Below are 9,893 nucleotides of genomic sequence, written 5' to 3' on the forward strand. Positions count from 1 at the left end.
TCATCTGTCACAGTGATCAACACATCCTCCTCTGCTCTGATTGACTATTTTCATTGGAGTGTGGGAGAATGCCATTTAGGAGCACTGGGGGGCACCTTTTCTTCTATTTGATTAATTCATTTTGTTACCATCATAACATCAGATGCGATCAACACATGTATTAGAACCACACGTTTGTCTGATAAATGACATCAACAATCATTCAATTCTCCGAGATGTAGGGGCTTTCAGCTGAACGTTCTCCGTGAAGGCTGCTCTGGTGTATCCTCGCTCATTGCTCCTCAGAGATCTATCTCCTCGATCCTTCAAGACAGCCTTGAAGATGGTGACCAGAACAAGTTCCGGCTCAAGCGAGGAACGAGGAAATATCAAATAAGAGACTTGGCCAAAGACTTCCAAAGAAATGCGTCATGCATCATCCTTTCATTATCACGTTGAGGGTTTATATTATTTATGCTCAGGCTCATAGGCATGTAAGTCTTTTACATTTAACAGTCCTGTGGCATCATTGTGGCGCGTAAATGCCGGCAGAATACGCTACACTTCTGTAATTAATAATCTAATAATTTGTGCTTTAACAAATAAAACACAAAAACAAGACAAAACAAGATTATGACAACCGCCCAAACACTTTAAAGCTTCTGGCATAAAAAGGGAAAACTCTAACTATCACACAGAAAATATAGATATAGATAGATATATAAGAACTATGGAAATAAACTATAGTTGAACTACATTAATCTAGCCCAAGTGATAGATGATCAGAATTCACAGTAATACAACCAATAACAGTTAAAGACAGCTGATAGCTGTACAAAGAAGTAAGACAGATAAAAGCCTGGGGAACGACAGATACGCAAATGAGTTTTACAAAACCTTCAAGGAAAAGTCCAATTCTATGTGAATTATTTAATTGGATTTTGGAAAAGGAAGTATGGCCTCCCACGTGGAACTCCTCAATTGTAACGGTTATTCCAAAGGAAGCTAAGTCACATGCCGAGGGTGGCTCACACAGACACATTTCTCCATTACATGGGGATCAAAAATTGTTTACTGCAAACACAACGTGCGTACACTCTGCTTGTTACACACAGCAGAGCTTCTCCTCCTCAGTTTAATACAGTGTTGGCAGGTAACAATTCAACATGTAATGGAACATAATGAAATAAGGCTCTCGGACATTCTGTATTGATCATCCTGCAGAATGCTCTGAGCACGACCAGAGAGATCACTGCCAGACTGATAAGCAGCATGTTTCCACTGTCACACACACTCAGAGGCTCCCCCCCCCCCCACACACACACATACATGTTCTTTCTAACAAAATGTCCCCACACAGCCTCCGGAAGCTTCTGCTCAGCCCTTTTGGTCCAAGTGGGTTGCATCGGAAAGCAATACAGTTTTCAGTATTTATCAATTATCATACATGTTTAGAATGTTTATTATAATATAATGGATTTTGTGAATTTTGGAGGGGCACAAAAGCTCTTTTAGATCATGAGCTTTATTCAAATTATAAATCATTTGAATGCTGTACAGCTTGTTTCCCCCACCCCCACATGTCTATTCATTCTATTTAAACACAGTATAAAGATTAGCCAACACTGATATTATGAGTATTATACTAGATTCCAGTGGTGGCTGTGTAGGATTGTTTCCAACTTGTGCGATCCAAACATTTCCAATATTAGAACCTAGCTCTGCGAGCGGCGGCGCACTGGTCAACCATGTTTAACAAAATATTAATCATGGCATAGTATTTTATATACTTTAAAACATGTCTGGAGGGGGACTCCATCGGACAGTATGAAGAGTCACAATGCATTTTGGGGCAGTTTAGTTACGTCTAGTAAACTCTTGTCTCATACTCAACATCCGGATATTTAATGCGTACATAAAATCCACATACTATGCCACCCTACGTACTCAATTTTACGTCGTACTTTGTATGAATAGTATGTTAGTATGCGATTTTGAACACAGCCAGTGGATAAGAACAATGTACGTTTCAAAATATTTGCAAATGTTTTAGAAGGAAGGAAATGCATATAACACCTTTGTTGGGTCAAGGACCCCTAAACTGCTGGAGAGATGGAGCAGGGGTCCCCCTACTATATATATTGTATAAAATGGTGTTTTATATTAAACTGGGCCTAGTGCCATGTATAAACATAGCTACCCTGTTATTGTGCATTCATTACTAAGCTATTAATTTAATACTGAATGTGTGCATCGCTGACTGAAAGATAACAGTCTTCATTTATCTGTTCGCTACAATATGTTGGATTCATGTTAATGTGTATTTAAAGACGTTAAAATTAGTGTAAAAAAATATAAAAAATAGTCTTATCAACCAAAGATTTTGCGACCCCCCCTGTAGTACCACCGCGGACCCCCTAGGGGTCGCGGACCCCCTGTTGAAGACCTCTGTTCTACGTCATAATATACAGTAAACATATGTATAATATATTGTATAAACATATTATTACATTTACTTACATTTGTTGGTGCATTGTTACTTTACATCTAATTTACTTTTACTTTATGCTCTTGTAATGGCCTCAGGCCTCAAAGACACACAAAAGACATAACACATGATTTATCTTACAATGGTTGTACCTGGTTAAACTCAGAAATTCAGCTTTCCCAAAAAACAGTAAAGAGCAGTAGCATTAAAGTGTATTGACATAAGCCGGGAGACAGGCAACAGGCAACAGAGCAAGAGCAAAAACTAGGAGGATAGCAGATGGAGACTGAATAAAGTTCAACGTGGCAACGTGGGAGGATGGCTTTAAAAGGATTAATCCATTCACCCCCGGTGTTAGGAACTGTTGTAAAAGCTTGTAATCTCATTGTTAATTGAGCTGAAAAGAGAAAACAGCCATGTGCCATAAGGAGAGGGCTGCAGTGGCCATTTAAAAGCCTTTTTGGTTTCTACATCTACCGAGGATAATTTGGGAGCCGTGCTTGTTTTCATTAAAAGCCCTCGGGCATAAATTGAGGTGGTTTGAATGATCTGCTTTGTTTCACAGAGCTGAAAAAGACGTGTGTGTGTGTGTGTGTGTGTGTGTGTGCGTGTGCGTGTGTGTGCGTGTGTTGGAAGATCCTGGCCTTAACAGATGTAACCCACCTGTTTCGACTGCACCTCTGCAAATGAAATGATAAAACAATAAATAATGTTCTTTGTATGTAGCACTTACATGGGTTTGGCTTATTTTAAGCTATTGTACTGCACTTAAACAATTTCACCGATTTGAATCACCAGCTGCTCCTCGTGTTTCTGCTGCTGCCATATCTTCATGGATGCTAATCACCTCAGCCGCAGGTGAGATGTCATTTTAAACTAATCAAGATGAGTGACAAGTGTTGAGGCGGGAAGGTGGGATTAACAATTCTTCCTTCCTCAAGGCGTAACGGTCGCTTTGATCAATTAGAGGACAGAGATGGAAGACACAACTCACAATGTCCAACCTTTCCTTCTTCTCTTTTCTTATTTAACCCTAAAGTGGGATGTGGACTGTTTCAAGCCCCGGAAATTATAAAAATATTTCCTGGGCCTATTGGCTAGTTCCAGTAAACTGTGAAACATCGGGAAGAATCGCATCTTTATTTGACACCTCAAGTTAAGTCTTTGTTTTAAAAATCGTGTTTCATGTGTCCAGTTGTGATTCAAATCAGGACCATATTTTATTATACGATATCGGACAAATAAACCTACCAGTTGAAAAAGCACAACCCCTTGAATGAATCAAAAGATGTGTATTCCCATATGAAAATAAATAACATTTAGATCGATAATGGAAAAAATCAAAAGATATGCAAAGCACTACCTTAGGGTATGGATCCTATCATCTCACCCCCTCCCAGCATCAAACTAAAGATGACCAAAGACATTTTTCATCAAAGAAATCAAAGCGAAACGCTTTTGGATTTCCATTAGGATGATTTTTCTTGCTGTCATGCCTATAAATTGCTGATTGAACAGGAAAGCAAAGGAACGGTAGCGAGGGAAAAAAGTGAACTAAATATCCTTCAATCAAAGGGTTTTTTTGTTTGTTGATTATTTCTCATTGAAGTATACGAGTGAAACTGAACGGGTGAGATGAAAGGCAGTGGGGTTATTTTGTGCTTTCTTTCTGTCCTTTTCAGGTTCTTTCTCTTGCTCTGCCAGGGGACTCGTTTGGCCATGAGTTGGGAAAAGCATTAGAATCAATTTATCCACACCATTACCCACATCAACCACCACCACACAGAGTTCACTCTCAAATCTCCTCTCCACAAGATGACACTTTGACCTCTGGCAAGTGCTGCTGTGTGATTATAGACCAGAAGTGGAGAAAGACTCACAGTTCAATGTTGTTGGATGAAATGTAATATAAAGAAATTCATTATTAATTTCAAAGCCTGAGGCATTTTCTGCCACAGGCCCTGAAATTAATGAGGTCGGGAAAGACATTGGGGCCGCTTTTTTCCCCCCTCAAATTCACCATGTTCAATGGTTTTCTCTCAGGAGTATGTGTCATATATATATATTTTCACGCATATGAATGTGACTTTCCTTCTGTGGGTCATCGTAAGGTACACCTGGGGTGTTAATTATTCATTCTGGGTGTATTTCTGATCAGAAAACAAATAAGGAAAGTGAGATCACTTGTACTAGATACCCCAACAGTAACAGAAAATAAACCAAAACCATAAACCAATAAAAGGTGTTGTGTTTATGCTAAGTTTCGTTGGATGTATCAGTAGACCAAGTAGTTTCTGTGGGGAGTTTGTGTTCGGTCAGAGCAAGCGGCAAACAAAAAACCAGACCGTAGTCACTCTTGATTGAAGATATGCTTTATCACCGGCGCATAATGTATTTTAAACAGTGGAGGGGCATCTCATACAGCAGCACATCCAAGTCCAGCAGCAAACTGTAATCTTCTCTGGGCGCGCAATGAACCTTGGGATACCTGAGGCCGTGAAGGATACATCAGATGTATCCTCCAAATCTGTGAAAAGAAGGCCGCATTTGAAGGAGTCGCCAAAATGGGACATCCCTGTCGCGGCCGCTGTGACGTAATCGCTCTCCAAATGCGTCCTCCGAAGGCTGCAGCCCCTGAATTGAGAAACAGCTTGTGTGTCTATGAGTCCTAGTGCCTCCATTCCGAAACACATGCAAATAATTTTCTAGTATTGTATTATCACCCTGTACATGCTCTATCCCCTCGTGTTACCTGGTGGAATAAGCAAATATTGAAGATGGATGGAGGTTAAAGTTCAATGATCAACAGTTGAATGGTATGTAAGGTCATTTTTCATGAAATGAACCGAGACAGGGTGAGCAGGTCTTGAATCACCCTGAAGGCTCGCTGCACATTATCCTGCTCGTTGCACGGCTCCTTACTAAATAAATCAATAGTTTGACACAAAATATTGATTTCAAATGTATGTTTGCTTCCGCTCAGAAATATAGTCTGTTAGATTCTGCTGTGTAGCAACGGTTGGAACTGCGGCGATAGCAACGTAAGTTCTTAAGATTTACAATTCATATTGTCAAACCTTGAGAAGTGTCGACATATCCCGGACCTAATTGTTGTGTAACTGGCAATCGAGTTGGCTAAGTTCTTTCCTAAGTAGAAATTTTGAACAGATGCATAAAATGACTTTTATTGTGTCATGCAGCCTGGATATATTATATATATTAAAATACATAGTTATATTATATCTTGTTTTGTGGCTTAATCTGTTCTACAATATGTGTAGGTTTGGCTGCAGTTACCTGTTAGGGACTGGTAAAAGCAGAGTGTGAAGTAAATAGTCAAATAACCTACTATTATGACAAGATAACAGACTTTGGTACAAATAGATTAAATGTTTTGGTAATTGGTCTCCTTATTTCAACAATGAGTTTTCAAGTTTTCAAGTTTTATTTGACATATACAAGTTAACACAGGGTCAACAGTACAATGAAATGTGTGCGAGAGAGACAGCATGTCAGCTCAGCAAAATCAGCTAAATTAAATGATATATATATATATGTATATATATATATGAAATATTTTTAAAATATGTACTATATACAATTGAGCTAAACAATAATTACAAAAGTTACAAAATTACAAAAGAATTACAAAATAAAAAACGTATGTACATATATGAAGAGAAAAAATATAAGAAGTAAAATATATTTAAATATATTTATATTTATTTAGTGCAGACAGCAAGTGAGTGAGTGTGTCTGATGGCTTGGTGCTAAAAACTGTCCCTGAGTCTGGTGGTGCGTGCAGCCAGGCTCCTGTATCGTCTGCCTGATGGTGATGTGCACACCGAGGAACTTAAAGCTGCTGACCCTTTCAACCTCAGCATCACCAACATGGATGGGGAGGTGTCCACCCCCCTTCTGTCTCCTCAAGTCCACGATCATCTCTTTAGTCTTGCTGACGTTAAGAGAGAGGTTATTTTCCTGACACCAGCTGTGCAGTATCTTCACCTCCTCTCTGTAGGCCATCTCATCATTGTTTGTGATGAAGCCCATGATGGTCGTATCGTCAGCAAACTTAAAGATGATGTTTGAACTGTGCTTGGCAGCACAGTCGTGGGTGAACAGGGAGTATAGGAGGGGGCTGAGCACACAGCCTTGTGGTGCACCCATGTTCAGTGTCAGCGAGGAAGAAGTGTGGCTGCCGACTCTCACCACCTGGGGTCTGCCCGTCAGGAAGTTCAATATCCAGCTGCAGATGGAGGCATCCAGACCAAGATCAGCAAGCTTAGTGACGAGTTTAGAGGGAATAATAGTGTTAAATGCGGAGCTGTAGTCTATGAAGAGCATTCTCACATATGTATTCCCTCTGTCCAGGTGGGTGAGTGTGTTTCTTCTCCATCTTCAACGTTTAGTTGATTAATCGTTCAACATATTCTTGCCACATCAAATCAAATCAAATGTATTTATATAGCCCAATATCACAAATTATACATTTGTCTCAGTGTGCTTTACAGACTGTACAGGTTACGACACCCTGTCCTTAGACCCTCTGTCCTTAGACCCTCGCATCGCACAAGGAAAAACTTCCTAAATCAAACCCCACAATTAAAAGGGGAAAAATGGAAGAAACCTCAGGGAGAGCAACTGAGGAGGGATCCCTCTCCCAGGACGGACAGACGTACAATAGATGTCGTGTGTACAGGATAAACAACATAGTACAAATACAACATTTGACAGAAATGATGTTGTGATCAAAAAAGAGAAAGTATGGATGAATCCAGGATAATGTCAAAAAGGCTTCCCAGTGTCCAGCAGGACCAGGGCAGCAGGCGCAGCCACGATTACTGATCCTGACGTAAACTTTATCAGTGGCAACCTGCCACATGAGAGACACAGAAACTCCGGATGCTGAGTTAGTAACATACATTTACATAAATGCATACAGATAGAGAGTGAGATGAAGGGAGAGGGAAGGGAGGAGAGAGGAAGAGAAGGATGAGGAGAGCAGGGAGGTGTCCCCCGGCAGTCTAAGCCTATAGCAGCATAACTAGGGGCTGATCCAAGGCGAGCCTGAGCCAGCCCTATCAATAAGCTTTATCAAAAAGTAAAGTCTTTAGCCTGCTCTTAAATGTGGAGAGGGTGTCTGCCTCCCGAACACAAACTGGAAGCTGGTTCCACTGGAGAGGAGCTTGATAGCTGAAGGCTCTGGCTCCCATTGTACTCTTAGAGACTCTACAACTACAAGTAACCCTGCAGTCTGGGAGCATAATGCTCTAGTTGGTTTATAAGGTACTATGAGATCTTTAAGATATTCTGGAGCCTGACCATTAATTGCTTTGTAAATCATGAGAAGGACTTTGAATTCTATTCTGTATTTTACCGGGAGCCAGTGCAGAGCAGCTAATACAGGAGTAATATGATCCCGTTTCCTTGTTCTTGTCAATAGACGTGCCGCTGCATTTTGGATCAACTGAAGAGTCTTAAGCGACTTTTTGGGACAACCTGATAACAATGAGTTGCAGTAATCCAGCCTTGAAGTGACAAATGCATGGACTAGTTTTTCTGCATCATTTTGAGACAGGATGTGTCTTATTTTTGCAATGTTACGTAGATGAAAGAAGGCAGTCCTTGAGATTTGTGTTATGTGGGAGTTAAAAGACAGATCCTGATCAAAGATAACGTCAAGATTCCTGTCATGGAGGATTTATCGTTAACACATACAAATTGAGATCGCTCAGATAAATAGGACTTGAACCAGTTTAGTGTGGTTCCTTTTATGCCAACACAATGTTCCAGTCTCTGTAGATTGTCATGATCAACAGTGTCGAAAGCAGCACAGAGGTCTAACAAGACAAGAACAGAGACAAGTCCTTTGTCTGATGGCAATAGAAGGTCATTGGTAACTTTCACCAGTGCCATCTCTGTGCTATGATGAACTCTAAATCCAGATTGAAAAACCTCAAATAAACTATTATTATGTAAAAAATCGCATAACTGTTTTGCAACTGCTTTCTCAAGGATCTTAGCGAGAAAGGGAAGGTTAGATATCGGCCTATAGTTGGCTAAAACCTCTGGATCAAGACTAGGCTTTTTAAGAAGTGGTTTTATTACAGCTACTTTAAAGGATTGTGGTACGTAGCCAGATAATAGAGACAGGTTGATCATATTTAATAACGAGGTGTTAATTAAGGGTAAAACTTCTTTAAACAGTTTAGTTGGAATCGGGTCTAAAAGACAGGTTGATGGTTTAGACGATGAGATTGTTGAAGTTAGTTGGTTAAGGTTGATTGGAGTAAAATAGTCTAGATATATTTCAGGAGTTACAGATGTTTTTGAAATTCCGGAGGTTGAAGTTAAGTCATTGCCAATTGAGGGCAGGAGGAGATTAATTTTGTCTCTAATAATTATAATTTTATCGTTAAAGAAGCTCATGAAGTCGTCACTACTGAGAGATATAGGAACAGAAGGCTCTGTAGAGCTGTGGCTCTCTGTCAGCCTGGCTACAGTGCTGAAAAGAAACCTGGGGTTGTTCTTATGTTCTTCTATTAAGGAAGAGTAATAAGCTGCTCTGGCATTACGGAGAGCCTTCTTATACGTTTTAAGATGATCTAACCAGACTAAACGAGATTCTTCCAATTTAGTGGAACGCCATTTACTTTAAAGATTTCTGGACTTTTGTTTTAGTTTGTGGATTTGTAAATTAAGCCATGGAGCTTTCTTTTTCTGTTTTATTATCTTCTTCTTTAGAGGAGCGACAGAGTCGAGTGTTATTCGCAGTGAGGCTGCAGCGCTATCAACAAGATGATTAATTTGGGAGGGACTAAAATTAGCATTGGAGTCCTCCATTATATTGATATTGAGTCCTGGTATTGAATTGAATTTTGTAGTCCAGTAACAGGACCTCAAAAGTTATTAAAAAATGGTCTGACAGAAGAGGATTATGTGGACACATTGATAAACTTTCAATTTCAACACCATATCCCAGAACATGGTCCAGAGTGTGGTTTAAACAGTGAGTTGGTTCATGTACATTCTGACTGAACCCAATTGAATCTAATATTGAGATAAATGCATTATTAAGACTGACACTATCAACATCCACATAAATATTAAAGTCACCTACAACAATTACTTTATCTGTTTTAAGGACTAAACTTGATAAAATTCTGAGAATTCAGATAGAAATTCAGAATACGGACCAGGAGAGCGGTACACAGTAACTAATAAAATTGGCTTTATTGTTTTCCATGTTGGGTTTGAGAGCGTAAGAACAAGGCTTTCAAAAGAGTTTAGTTTAGTTTAGGTTTAGGATTGATCAAGAGGTTTGAGTCAAATACCACCTCCTCGGCCACATCAGCAGGGTTGTTATGTGCTGCAGAAGTTGGGCAGTACAGTTGCAGCAGCTTACATCAACAGGCAGGGAGGC

This window comes from Cottoperca gobio, chromosome 20 (genome assembly GCF_900634415.1).
Source record: "Cottoperca gobio chromosome 20, fCotGob3.1, whole genome shotgun sequence".
Taxonomy (NCBI): Eukaryota; Metazoa; Chordata; class Actinopteri; order Perciformes; family Bovichtidae; genus Cottoperca; species Cottoperca gobio.